The sequence below is a fragment of the Micropterus salmoides genome, unplaced genomic scaffold, assembly GCF_014851395.1.
Source record: "Micropterus salmoides isolate LMB-PRFRI ecotype aquatic unplaced genomic scaffold, ASM1485139v1 Ms_hic_scaffold_8, whole genome shotgun sequence".
In the NCBI taxonomy this organism is placed as follows: Eukaryota; Metazoa; Chordata; class Actinopteri; order Centrarchiformes; family Centrarchidae; genus Micropterus; species Micropterus salmoides.
The window spans coordinates 13841879-13857242 of NW_024044570.1; the positions used below are offsets into that span (position 1 = coordinate 13841879).

Genomic DNA, 15364 nt, shown 5'->3' on the forward strand with positions numbered 1-15364 from the left:
CATGGTAGCCTCTGCCATCAATGTATGAATGGGATGAATGTGGCATGCAGTGTCAAAGTGATTTGAGTGATCGAGCTACAAAGGCGTTCATTGTCATGCCCATCATCACGTTTTCTTTGCATTTACATTTTACGTATCAACTTTTTTTTAGAAATGGGGTAGAAGGACAGTCCATTTACCATTTAAAGTGTAAGATAACAAAACAAACAATTTCAATCTCTCTAGAAGGGTGTTGTAATATGCGTGTTTAATCAAGAGATATTTAAGACAGAAATAATATCAATAGCTGTGTTTGCCATATCTTGGTAAATATCTTAAATTACTACTCAAAGAGGGTGGGAGCAAAAAAAGATGAGCAACCTCAATATAAAGGGCTGTCAGGTAAAGACTGACTGTTACCTTCTTTCATGTCAAAAGATCAAAAGCCCTCAGTGGCAACAATGAAGGGGAGATTTGTGTGGTTGTGTTTCCTTACTTTGTCTGCCAGTGTCATCAATATCGCCGCCAGGCAGGGTAAGTCTCTAAATATTGTAGATTCTGTGGAACAGTTTTCCAGATTGGATAAATGATAAATAAATTTTTATGCCACATACCACATATGCATGTATAATGTACACCACTGTCTGTAATATTTATTATGCTCAAACTTTTCACTTCTAAATAATGCTTAGGAGGTGTAGCCTGGAAGATGTATCTCATTGCAATAAGACATGTATCATTTAATACATATTTTATTTTCAAAACAGTAAAATAATGCTGCTAACATTTCTTTTTTCATTTTTCAGTTCACAACCATGTCAGCAGCATCTGCAGCACTTGGGGAAGAGAGCACTTCAAGACATTTGATGGTGATGTGTACCAGTTCCCGGTTTGTGTGAATACAACCTGGCCTCAGACTGCCACGAGTCCTACCATGAGTTCTCAGTACACATGAAGAGGAAAGAGAATGATGGAAATCCTACAGTCAGTTATGTGGTGGTCACCATCAATGACCTTTTATTCCACCTCACTAAGAGCCAGGTCACTGTGAACAGCGTGCCGTAAGTAAAAACATGTTTTTTGTCCCCAAAATGGAAAAATGTCTGAAAGCAATTACAATTCCGTCTTTTTTTATATTTCTGCATTATAATTAAGACAACATTCTCTCTTTCCCAGTGTCAAAATGCCCTACAACGAGGCAGGGGTACAAGTGGAAAATAATGCGGTTTACATCAAGCTCCAATCCAAAGTCGGCATCACTGTCATGTGGAATGGTGATGATGCAGTCATGGTAAAAGTTTTAATTTTCAATACTGCTGTCTATTAGAACAAATCAAGATATAACATGTAAACACATTGCTCTCTTAAACAATAGATTTAGAATATTATTGCTGGAGGGATCTGTGGCATTCAGTGCAACATTACATTTTTAAAAAATCAAAAGCAATTATTAATTTGAACTACTTTCCACTCAATAAATAGGCCTGAGAACTAAATGGGGTATTTCAAAACCTAGACAAATAAAACCAAATCTGCTGTAGTATCTTACTTAGATTACAGTAGCTCACGTTATGACAGTATCAAATTACATTGTTTGGTATTTTATGATTAACTAACAATAAAATAAACACTAAATAATAATAAAACAAGAAAACTTGTTTTAACCCTTTGTTGTGTCTGTTGTAGGTGGAACTCGATCGTGACTATGTTAATCGTACCTGTGGACTATGTGGAGACTTCAATGGTGTTTCTGTCTTCAATGAGTTTATTCTTAATGGTTTGTTATTCACTGAAAACATATGTATTTAAAGTATTAGGAAACCTAAACTTCAAGACTATTTTACAATAAGTCATCAGTTGTATCTTTGACATTTCACACTGAAATTACAATCAACTACAGGTCGCAAAATGAGCCCCATTGAGTTTGGCAACAATCAGAAAGTCCATCATCCAGATGACGATTGTGAAGACCTTTATGAAGAGGAAGATGAATCAAAGGAGGTTTTTACTGTGCCAGATTCATGCAAGGAGTTTGTGAGTTTATTATCCAACTAGTTTTGGCAATAGTGACATTTAGTAGCATTTTCAACACAGTAACTTTGTCTCTATTACCCATCTATTTTTACCTTTTAGCAAACCACATGTGACAAGATGCTGCATTCAGAGTCCTGGAGCTCCTGCATCAAACTGATTAACCCTGAACCTTACATCCAGGCCTGTGTGCAGGACATGTGTGGCTGCAACAACAGTACAAGTGACTTCTGTGTCTGCAGCACGCTTTCGGAGTTGTCTCGACAGTGTTCCCACGCAGGAGGGCAGCCTCCCAACTGGAGGACACCTCAGTTCTGTGGTAATATTTACATTTTATACAGTATGGGGTGGAAAGAATACTAAAGAACTAAGTACACTTACTGGTGTAAAGATATAGTACAAGTAGAATTGAAAACCAATCATTACAAATGTATTCTGAATAAAAGTTAGGAGTAACTGTTGTTAGAGCAGTATTACAGGTGAGTTTCTGTGTTTTTGGTGCCATATTGATGGCCCTTATTGGTCATATTAGTAAGCTGAAAATGAAGACTCAGCAAAGCTCAACACTAAACTAGTGTTTATGTAAAATATGCACATTAGAAAATTGGTATATTAAGCAAAACACTGATGTTACTTAATCTAGCATTTTTGGACATCAGTGGAATTACATAACATATATACAGATGTGGACAAAATTGTTGGTACTCTTCCATTAAAGAAAGAAGAATCCACAGTGGTCCCTGAAATAACTTGAAACTGAGAAAAGTAGTGATAAATTAAAATTTACGGAAAATTAACTGAAAAAAAGAATTATGTTACCCCTGGAAAAAAGGAAATAATTTGACCATAGGGACATGTTAAACTAAGGTGTGTTCTGCATTAGCATTAGCATCATGTGTCATGGTGTGTACCACACTGAACATGGACCACAGAAAACTAAGGAGAGAGCGGTCTCAGGAGATCAATCTCCAAGCACCTTGATGTTCCTGTGACTACAGTTGCACATATTATTCAGGTGTTTAAGGTCCACGGGACTGTAGCCAACCTCCCTGAATGTGGCTGCAAGAGGAAAATTGATGACAAATCGGTAAGACGTATAATAGGAATGGTATCAAAAGAGCCCAGAACAGCTTCTACAGATGTTAGAGGTGAACTCCAAGGTCAAGGTACATCAGGGTCAGATCACACCATCCGTGACTGTTTGAGCCAAAGTGGACGTAATAGAAGACGACTGAGGAGGACACCACGGATTTGAAATGCAACTTGACAAGCCACAAAGCTTGTGGGAGAATGTCTTTTGGACAGATGAGACAAAACTGGAGCTGTTTGGCAAGTCTCATCAGCTCTGAAATGAACCATATAAAAGGAAAAAATAATAATAATAATAAAAACACTGTAGCTACTTTGAAGCATGGAGGAGGCTGGGTTATGTTTTATGGCTGCTTTGCTGCATCTGTACAGGATACAATGAAATCTCAAGATCAAGCCATTCTGGAGAGAAATGCGCTGCCCAGCGTCAGGAAGCTCGGTCTCAGACACAGGTCATGGGTCCTCCAACAGGATAATGACCCAAAACACATAGCTAATGGCATGGCTAAGAGCAAAACATTGGACTATTCTGAGGTGGCCTTCTATGAGCCCTGATCTAAATCCTATTGAACATCTGTGGAAGGAGCTGAAACATTCTGGAGAAGGCACTCTTCAAACCTGAAACACCTGGAGCAGTTGCTTATAAGGAGTTGACTAAAATACCTGTTGACAAGTGCAGAACGCTCATTTAGAGTTACAGAAATTGCTTGATTAATTGCTTGATTGCAGTGACTGCCTCAAATGGTTGTGCAACAAAATATTAAAGGTTCAGTGTGTAATATTTCTCAGAATCTATCAACAAATGCAATATAAGATCCATAACTATGTTTTCAGTGTTTTGTAAACACCTTACATGATAGACCATTATGTTTTTATTACCTTGAATGATCCATTTACATCTCCATAACCGCCCTTCCATGGACGTCACCACTTTGCATCGTCATGTTTCTACAGTAGCTGAAAACGGACAAACAGTGCTACAGAGCACGTTTCTTGTTCTACTTCTTGTAGAATTCAGGCAGTGCAGACACTCATCATGTCATGGGTAGGCTGAGTGAAGACTGAGGTGTGGACCCAAATGCAGACCAAAAGGCGAGGATGCAGTTCAAAAATGTATTAAAGCAAAACTTAAACTGAAACAGGCTTACATGGAGCTCAAGTCAAATGTCCAAACAAAGGGGGATCCAAACTGAACATAATCCACAGGGAATCCAAGAAGCACTGACAGAGAAATCCAGAACGAGGGAATAAACCAGACATCCAGGGGAGCATGTAAGAACACTCAACATAGACGACAACTCAGGTGAATGACATGAGCTAATCAGGCAGAACAGACACACAGTGAAACAGCAAGGCAACCAGGCAGGAAACGAATACAGAACATACAGTAATAAAGAATAAACCGACACATAAGCCGACACAGATCCATAAACACAAACTAATAAGCAAGACAACAATACACAAACTAACAAGAACACTAGGCACAGAAGATTACAAAATAAAACAGGAAGCAAAGTACACGGAAACACCCAAGGACAAAGATCAATATAATAAAACACAGAAGTACACAGACCAGGAGTGACACTAAACATGAACTAAAGCACAGAACTAAGGCACTGGACTAAGAACTGAGGCTAAGAACTAAAATACATTTACATTTAGTCATTTGGCAGATGCTTTTATCCAAAGCGACTTACATTTTAGTAACAACATACTGTACAAGCATCAACAGAGCATCAAAAACAGATCTAGAACTGACAATACATACTAGTAAGAGCAGCAATAAATACTAGTAAGAGCTCATAGTACATCTCACATCAATGGGGTAAATACCTAGGGAAGGAAGTAAGAGTAATCAAAAAGTTTTAGGTAGATGGGTGCAGACCCAGTAGTCACTCTGTATGCAAGCATTAGTGACTTAAATTTGATTCTGGAGGTCACGTGGTGCCAGTGGAGGTCACTGAGTAATGGAGTGACATGAGTCCTTTTGGGCAGATCAAAAACCAGACGCACTGCTGTGTTCTGAACCATTTGTAAGGGTTTCACCGCACAAGCTGGAAGACCTGCTAGGAAGGCATTGCAATAGTCGAGGCGAGAGATAACCATGGCCTGTCGCAGAAGCTGGGTGGCATACTGAGTGAGGTAGGGCCTGATTTTCCTTAACTACAAGGCTTAGAACTAAAATAAGAGACAAGACAGATACTAAGAAAACTTAAACATGCAAATGAACAAAAGACTAAACTTAGCTGCAAAGCTCTAAACATGACAAGATCAAATAAAGCTATAGAAACACAGAATCCAAAACCAAACCCATGAAAACAGATGTGGAATAAATAAAATAATTAACAAGGCTACACAGAGAAACACAGAACCAAAACAGGAAAACATGAACACAAACCACACTCCTAACACATCACTATGTTGAATACGTATGTTAGAAGAAGAAGAAGAAGAAGAAGAAGAAGAAGTAGTAGTAGACTCCAAGGGTCAGAGCAATTTTTTCAACCATTAGATGGCAGATGAGAATATAAGCTTTCTCTCTTCAACAAATGGATTCGGCAGCGAATATTTCTCAGATCACGGCATGTGTTGCACTGTTTTTGGGGAATCCCCTTTTCTGATGGCTCTTTCAGAGGTGTGTCAAGCAGGCTACAGACTCTTTTAATGTCTTTCAGAATTTTTCAAAGTAAAAGCTCATTACAGTAAACAAGGCAAAACATGTCAGTAACTGTTGCTGTCGTGATTGAGATCTATTTCAGCACCACTATCAAAGCATTTATTTATTTATATTTTTTGCCGCCATCAAAGCAAACCAAAAAATGATGAACCACAATTCAAAAGCAATGTCATCAGTTAATTTTCAGTAACGGTTATTTCAGGACCATTGCGTTTTTTTCTTTCTTTAACCGAAGGATACCAGCAATTTTGTCCATGCCTGTAGGTGATATCAAGCTGTAGCTACACAGACCTGTTAACTGGATACATTCATTATCGGTCTTAGTTTTCTCAGTCTTTTTTCTGTAGTCTATCCCTTTGCCTCTCTGTGGATTTTAATTGTACCGTATCTTCGCAGCTAAACAGTGCCCATTCAACATGGTTTATAAAGAGAGTGGTTCCCCTTGTATGGATACATGCAAATATCTAGACACAAGTTCACTGTGTGAGGACCACAAAATGGACGGCTGCTTCTGTCCTAATGGTTAGTGGTGTTTACATGTGCACACATTTCTTACTACATTGTTTCCTGTATTATTACCTGTAATATGCACTTTGTCTTGCTCATGTCATATGTGTTTATCTCAGGAACTGTGTTTGATGATATTTCCATGCGAGGGTGCATTGCTCAATCTGAATGTCAGTGCAAGCACGACAAAATCTATAACCCTGGTGAGGTTTATCAACAGGTCGGGAAAAATTGGTATGTTACACGTTTAATAATGTAAACAAAATGTATTTGGACTCCTTAATCATGTCTTTTTGTAAACTCAAATTATTTGGGTTGTTTCAGTACATGTTTTGAGGGTAGATGGGCTTGTGAGAGCCTTCAGACTCCTGCTACATGTGCAGTTGAAGAGGGTTCACATGTAACTACATTTGATGGGAAAACTTACACTTTCCATGGAGACTGTTTCTACACCCTAGCCAAAGTGGAAAGCAAGGTAACTGAGTCATTGCTTTCTTCTATTAAATGTGACACATATATAATCTGCTGATGATTAAATATTTTGCTAGGTATTTAATTCTGCTCATACTATGTGTATTTCAGGATGATGCAAGTCCAAATTTTACCATCCGGGCCCAGTTGGTGCCATGTAGACACCTAGAGTCTGACACTTGTCTTAAGAACCTTAAAATCCTGCTGAACAATGACAAAAACAACGTGAGTTAAATCCTGTCAGTTTAGAAGTAGTCATTTATAAATTCATACTGATATCTACTACACTCTAATGATGTATTTTGTTTTTATTCAGGTATTAGCGTTCACTTCAGATGGCACAGTAAGGCAGAATATGCAAAATCTTACTTTGCCACACCACTCAGGTGGGTCACACAATAACAAAACCCTGAATTATACATATTATTGTCTTATTTCATTGATGCTACAAAATCAGCAAATGATCTGACTGTTTTTGGTATTTGTCTTTATTCAAAGGTGACATCAACATATTTCATGCTTCATCCTTTCACATCTTGCTCCAGACCAGTTTTGGGTTGCAAATTCAGGTCCAGCATGTGCCCGTCATGCAAGTCTATGTCAGCTTGGTACAGAGCTACAGAGCAAAGGCACGCGGTAAGTTTTACATTTGTCTTAAAACGAAATATTGGTATCATCAAAACGTATGTCATATGTTATATACATATAACATATGACATACACTGTAAATTCAGTTCTTACAGACTGTAGGTGTCCAATTATACAGTCTATCTGATAAGGAAGTTAGAGTAATTATGATGTTTTATTTTTGTGTTGTTTGTTTGAAAGTGAAACTAATTTGGCCAGCAGGGTTGACTCCGCTGGGATAAAAGTCAATGACAGAAGACAACAAAATACAACTGTAATGAAAATGGGTCAACTGGAAAAACATGCACGAACCTACAATAAAATGACAATACTGTTATGCACATTATAAAATGAAAAATCCTCAATATATGTTCGCCAAGAAATGCCAAACTGAAAGACAAGATTGACCATGAAAATATTTGGTGTCTTTAGGTTTATGTGGGAACTACAACATGGTCCTGTCTGATGACATGAAGACTCCACAGGGGATTGTGGAGGGAACAGCAGCAACTTTTAGTAACTCCTGGAAGGCTAACTTCATGTGCCGAGACAGAGAGGAAAGACTTGATGACCCCTGTGCCCTCAGTGTGGAAAATGGTAAATGTGTATTTCTTTGACTATTATTCTCTGCTTGAAACTGTTTTTCTGTAATGTAATGTTATATTTACACCCATTGAACAGTGCAACACATTTGAACTCATTAAAAATTTTAAAGTTAACTGTTCTCCACTTTTAGAGAATTACGCCAAACACTGGTGCGCCTTGCTGCTAAGTCCAAACAGTACCTTTGCACAGTGCCATTCAGTGATGGATCCTGAGATGTACTACAAGGTACAGCAAAACCTTTCTATTTATCTTTCACTGAATTACATTTTGATGAGTATAATTTTGTAAACGTGTTTGCTCTCATCTGCAGCGATGTACTTACGCTAGCTGTAACTGTGAAAAGAGTGAGGCCTGCCTCTGTGCAGTCTTCTCCTCCTACACAAGAGCTTGTGCATCAAAGGGAGTGTTCCTGACAGACTGGAGACAGAATGTTTGCGGTAAGTATTTATTTCTTTGTTATGTTTTGGTAAAGTTGAGAGATGATTTCTGGAGTTTGATGAACATCTTCCCTTTCATCAGTTAGACATAAAACTATCTAAGTAATCAACTTTGCATTGTGCACAAACAGATAAGTACACAAGGAGCTGTCCAGCATCTCAGATCTTCTCTTACAAAAATCAGAGATGCCAGCTGACTTGTAGATCGTTGGGCGAAAAGCAACAAAGCTGCACTTCTGACTTCTTGCCTGTGGATGGCTGCTCCTGCCCTGAGGGTCTCTACCTAAATGAAGATGACTTGTGCGTCCCCATGGCAAAATGCCCCTGCTACTATAATGAAGTCTACATCCAGGCAGGAAAGTCCATCAGCATGAAAGATGACCAATGGTGAGTCAGCTGTTTGCAATTTCATTTAACTTCATATCAGTTTTTCTAGACTAAGGTTTTAGCATGATTGTAGTGTGTGTTGTATGTGAGATTAACAGAAACTAAATTGTATTTTTGTGTTGCATCTGATTTCTTTGGGTCTATTTCTAGTATGTGCACCAATGGAATACTTCATTGCCATTCTCTAAGAGTCCGTTCAGCAAGTATGCTTTTTATTTTTATTTTTCTATACTGAGGTTTTCAATTTACATATATTATATCACATTAAATTGGTGTGTCTTTCTTTGTCTATTTTTACAGCATGCCCTTTTCCAAAAGTATTCTTTAATTGCTCCACTGCGGGTGCAGGAGAGCTTGGACTGCAATGTGCTCAAAGTTGTTTAAATCTGAAGAACAATGATTGTGTGAGTTATTTTTTCTGCTGTCTAAATTGACATATTATTCTCAAATAACCTCATCTACTGTTATTTCCTGAATTTAATGGTGAACAGTTTGTTAAAATAAGGGTCCCTATTTTAACAAAAGGTTTATCAGTGAAGTGTCTGAAATACACTGCGCTGTGTCTCCTGTATGAAACATCTGGAGCCTCACTGGGTGGGTCACATCTTTCTCTTCCAGGTTCTTTATTATGTGTTGTATTAATGTATGAGTGTTTTCTTTTACAATTTACTTTCATTATTAGAGAGGCTGCTGTCAGTCATTTTAAACGTTTGGTGGGGGGTGAGCAGTGCTGCCACCACAACCCCAGCAAACCACTGCAAAGAACAATGAGTTGGCTAGTCTAGACTTGTAGTAGCCTGGTGCACACACTGAAGAACTGATACTCCTAAAGGTCTTCTCTGTCCTTTCCTGTAGAAAGCCTTTGTTTTATCCAACCAGTCCACATTGTTGTGTACTCCCAGGAATTTGTAGTAATCCACCACCTCTATTCCTTGCCACTGAATTTTTGAGGGCTTCCTGCTCCATCTGAAGTCCATTAACAGGTCCATTGTCTTGCATATGTTGAGCTCTAGGTGTTTGTCCTCAGACTGCCTGATGGCATCAGCCACTCTTATTCAGGGAGTCTTTCAGCAGGGGTTTAGGTGCTTCGGCACAAGCGATCTACCTGAGGTGTGGATTGGGGTAGGGGCTGAGTACAAACCTGTTGAAAAACACCTCATTTGAATGGTTTTTGTGCCCTTCCACCCCTGGGCACGACTGCTTGTAGAACTCACAGGTAGATAGTAAGGTCTCAGTCCCACAGCCAGCAGATAACCTTCTTCAGTTATATTCCTCAGGTTCCACCATTTGGAGTTCACAAAGATGGCTAGACCTCCTCCTTTCTTGTTACCGTTCCGTTTTCCCCAGTGTGCCCGATCCCTTAAAAGGCAGTCAGCCTGACCGAATAGTCTTAAATGTTCCCGCTCAGCTAGGTCTCCACACTGCACTGTCTGTACTTTCACTGGGCCGTGAGCTCATCCATCTTGTTTCCCAGCGATCTCTTGTTCTCCATGACTAACGATGGAAAGCAAGGTTTAAATCTCCACCTTCTTATGGATGCTGGACAGAGAGGACCCAAAAGCCACGCTCAGGTGAAAGAGGATTTATTGAGGGAAAAGGGGGTTGAGGAAGTGGAGGTGAGGGAGAGGTGGATGCCGGGGGGAACACGGGCACGGGGGACCGAGGAGCAAGTAGGACAGAGGGGGCTGAGGCAGAGGAGCCGAGGAGCAGGTGGGGCCAAGGAGGCTGGACGAGGGAACTGGGAGGCACCGGGGACAGAGGAAGAGAGGAGGCACGGGAGGACTGACCGGGGGGTTGGTGGAGCAGTGTGGTGGCAGGCTGACTGTGAGGCACGAGGGGAAGCGGAGAGGGTGCCGTGGAAGACGCCCGAGGGGAAAGGGCAGGCAGGCAAGCCCAGCTGACTAGACGAAGGACGGAGGTGAGTGGACCTGGGGAAAGACAGACAGACAGACAGACAGACAGGATTAGTAACAGGGAAAACAGGAAACCGGTAACAGAGATGTGGCAAAAAAGGCTTGAGGCAAGCAGTGGCACCAGGTCAGGAGCAACGACCATCAAGCAGCGATTGTGTGGAGAACCGGGTTTGAAATACTGGCAGGGATGGAGTTGATTGCTGGCAGGTGCGGCAGGCAGAGGAGGTGGCTGACGAGGTGCAGGTATGGATCGTCAGTTAGGCTCAGGAGCAGAGAGAGAGAGGGAGAACACAAGCAAGGAGAGCAGAGGAGACACAGACCAGCAGGCCAAAAACACAAGGGAAAAAATTGAATCACAAGAAAAAAGGAGAAATAAACAGGACACTCACTGTCAGCCAGGCTGCCACCACAACACACCTACCTTTCCGGCTTCTCACATGCCTTCATTCCCCCTCTCTCTTTCCGCGTTGTCTTCATTGTCATTCCACTGGTATGTCTGTTGGCGGGGCCCTTGCTTGTACCCAATATGAGAGAGAGAATAAAGTGATTCTCTCATATAGGGCAGCATTCTCTGCCTGGTTGTCGTCGAGCTGTGACACATGCCGACGTATAGCTTAACTAAACTGATTTAAATCGTAATGTTTTACAAATTCAGCATGAATAGGTTTGAAAAGTGAAAATAAAGTTAAATAATGTTAGGGCTAGAGCTTTGAGTAGTAGTAGTAGTAGTAGTAATGTTTTCTTGTTTTCTATCACTGTGATCTCTCCATCTACCCAGGACTCCCCAGAGTGTGCATCTGGCTGTCAGTGTCCAGGTGGCCTTATTGATGATGGAAAAGGCTCCTGTGTAAAAGTTCATGAATGTCCATGTCAGCATGATGGGCATCTTTATGCCCCTGGAACACAAATCCGTAACCAGTGCAACAGCTGGTATGAACTTGTTTTTACATGTTATCACATGTCCAATGTAGCAGTGTAAACAAATATCATATTTGCCTGCATGTTTACTATTATTTTTAACAATTTCTGATACATCTAGTACCTGCAAAAGTGGAAATTGGGAGTGCACAGAGAAAAGATGTCCGGGAACTTGCATTATTTATGGGAGTGGTCACTACAATACATTTGATCAGCGATCATATGGGTTTCAAGGACATTGTGACTCTGTTGCTGTTAAGGTAAACAAAGCATGTCAAAATCTTCCATGATTTTATGTTCTAGCTTTTCTTTAATAATGTTAGTATTCTGGATTAGTAAAAGCCAATCTGAAGTTTGATTTGATCAATGGTCTCATGTCTACTATGAAGTAAACTTGCAAAATGTTTAATGAATATCTCTTTTTTAAGAACAACTGTGGCAATAAAACAGTGCAAGGCAAGTTTGGTGTTATCACAGAAAATGTACCATGTGGAACTACAGGCACCACATGCTCTAAAACTGTTAGAATCCAACTGGGGGTAAGACAAAATACCAGCACCTGATATATATTCTATGCCTAACATATTGAGCACAATTTAACGAATTATGTCATATATCAAGCTGCAGTTTTTACAATCACAATGAAAGCAACAAAATCTCTTTAACATTGCAGCGAATGGAAGTCAAACTATCAAAGGGTCACTATAAGGAAGAGGACCTTGGAGATGGCCCTCAGATTCAGTACAAAATAAGGAGGATTGGGTTGTATCTGGTTATAGAATCTGCCATTGGTCTGACAGTGATGTGGGATCGCAAAACAACTGTTCGCATCCTCCTTGAACCACAGCACAAAGTGAGTCACAGTCATTGTTGCAGTGATGATGACTGAAATTTCTCAGAGTAAGAGCTTAGAGTTTTGATATGATGGACCATCTTTTTCTCATCTGTAGTTTATCTGTCTTTGCTGATCATTTTCTTCACTTAAAAAGCTTTAGGAGAACAATGGCACTGATGTACAGCATGTACACATTGCAGAAAAAGTCCTTAAGGAACTTATTCCAATTCCAATTTATTACATATGATGTAAATACAATAGAATATTGTGCTTGTCAACATAATACAGGTTTATTGATGCCTGAAAAATGCTTGTTTCTTGTATCGATATAGAATATTGTTATTATTATTTATAACTGACTAAGTTTGTTCGGCCATACAGGGAGAGGTATGTGGCCTATGTGGAGATTTTGATGGTGATGGACAGAATGACTTCACCACCCAGGGTCAGCTGGCAGTGAGCAATCCATTAGAGTTTGCAAACAGCTGGAAAGTGTCAAGCAGCTGCCCAGATGTGGAAATGAATGTTGACCCTTGTGGAGCAAGACCCACTAGACATCACTGGGCAAAAATGATGTGCAACATTATAATTGCAAAGGATGGTACTTTCAAAGACTGCCACAATAAGGTAATGGCAGATTTCTTTCTAATTTATCACATATAAAGTTAAATGATTGAAAACATCAAACAGATTTTTTTTTATCTGTCAAATATTTTGATAACCGAACAGGTAGATTCCCATCCATTTTATGAAAACTGTGTGACAGACTCATGTGCCTGCGACTCTGGAGGAGACTGTGAGTGTTTCTGCACAGCAGTTGCATCTTATGCTCAAGCTTGTAATGAGGCCGGTGTCTGTGTTGCATGGAGAACTCCAGAAATCTGTCGTAAGTAAACAACTATTATCCCCTCAGATTAAACTGCGGTTTCCAAGACCATGTTTTTAGATCCCCAAATTCTTATGACACCAGCATTTAGAGATTTGATATGTGATGTATATATGAGAATGGTTTGCTCTTCTTTTCTTTATAAAAATGACTAAATCTAATATTCTGCCCTGTTAATTTTTTATTAAATATTTAATATGTGAATGGACACCAAATCTAATGAAAGCTGACATATACGACAGCAACTCTGAGAGCATCTGTGCATGCTTTGTTAAAAGTATATTTTTAAACACCGCAGTGATTTGTGTAGTTAAATATAAATGTAATTTTGTAATATAAAATCTTATTTTGTTAATGGCCTAAAATAGATATAATGGAAGAACACACCAGATGGAATTTGAAGTTTGTGTTCTCAGTGACAATTAAGACATTAATCTACTTATTTTAATTTAACAATTTAAATGAACATGGCCTTTATTTAAAACATAACATCCATTGTATCTTCTATTCTAGCTGTCTTTTGTGACTACTACAACAGCCCAGGTGAATGCAAGTGGCACTACAACGCTTGCCACACACCTTGCTATAAGACCTGCTTCAATCCACAAGGAAATTGCAGCAACTCTTTACCCCACCTGGAAGGTAAAAGGTTAACTCACAATGGCTCACCTTACCACTGATTAATTTGCTAATAAAAAATCTTAATATCTCCTTATGTTGAACTGCTCCTGTTTGACAAACTTGTGACACATTAAGAAACTATGTTTACAAACAGCCTGTCCCAGTTGTCAAACGTTAAAATACAATCTAAATAGTAACTTTTACTGCCTGAAAATAATGTGTGATGTTTCTACTGTGCTTTTGCAGGTTGTTACCCTGTATGCCCAGAAGACAAGCCCATATTTGATGAGGAGAACCGGACATGCGTGGTCCGATGTAAAGGTTGCTTTTACAATGGAACTAGATATAAGGAAGGTCAAGTTATTTACAACGTGACTGAACATTCGGGAATGTGCAACATTGCAAAGTGCATAGATGAAACAGTGATATTTGAAAATGAAATCTGCCCACCCAAGGTGCCTGTTATTGTCATCACTACAACTACTGAACCTACTACTACAAATGAAGTGCCAACTACTACCACAAGGTCTACAACACCACCTACTGAACCTAGTACTACAACTGAAGTTCCAACTACAACCACAGAATCTACAACACCAGTTCCAACCACAACAACATCTAAATCTACAACACCAACAGAACCGACTACTACAACTGAAGCGACAACTACAACCACAAGATCTACAACACCACTAACTAAACCTACAACTACAACTGAAGCGACAACTACAACAACACCAAAGACTACAACAACACCAACTGAATCTACTGCTACAACTGAAGTGCCAACTACAACCACAATGTCTACAACACCACATACTAAACCTACAACAATACCAACTGAATCTACTACTACAACTGAGGTGCCAACTACAACCACAGAATCTACAAAAGCACCAGTCACAGTATCTACGACTCCTTCAACAACTACTCCTGCTCCCTGTAATACTAAAATGAATAGATGTGAGTGGTCAGAGTGGTATGATGTGTATGACCCAAAAAATGACAACAGTGACTTGGAAACATATGAGAACATCAGAAATAGCGGTAAACAGGTATGTCAAGATCCGAGCAACATTGAATGTGGATCAACAGTTGACACTAGGAAAAACTTCAATGACTTTGTGAGTGAAACTGGCCAAGTTGTTACTTGTGATCTGAAAAATGGTTTAACATGTCAACAAAAGGACCAGATAAGTCCTCCACTGAAGTGCTTTAACTATAGGATCAGAGTACAATGTTGTAAAATGGTAGATGAACCATGTACAACTACTCCTGTCACTACTAAACCTAGTACTACAACTGAAGTTCCAACTACAACCACAATGTCTACAACACCACATACTGAACCTACTACAACTGAAGTTCCAACTTCAACCA

General features: G+C 39.6%; 1 pseudogene; it reads left to right on the top strand.

Moving 5' to 3' along the window:
- Window positions 1–440: 440 nt before the first annotated feature.
- LOC119893751 lies at window positions 441–14565 on the top strand (annotated as a pseudogene).
- Window positions 14566–15364: the final 799 nt, after the last annotated feature.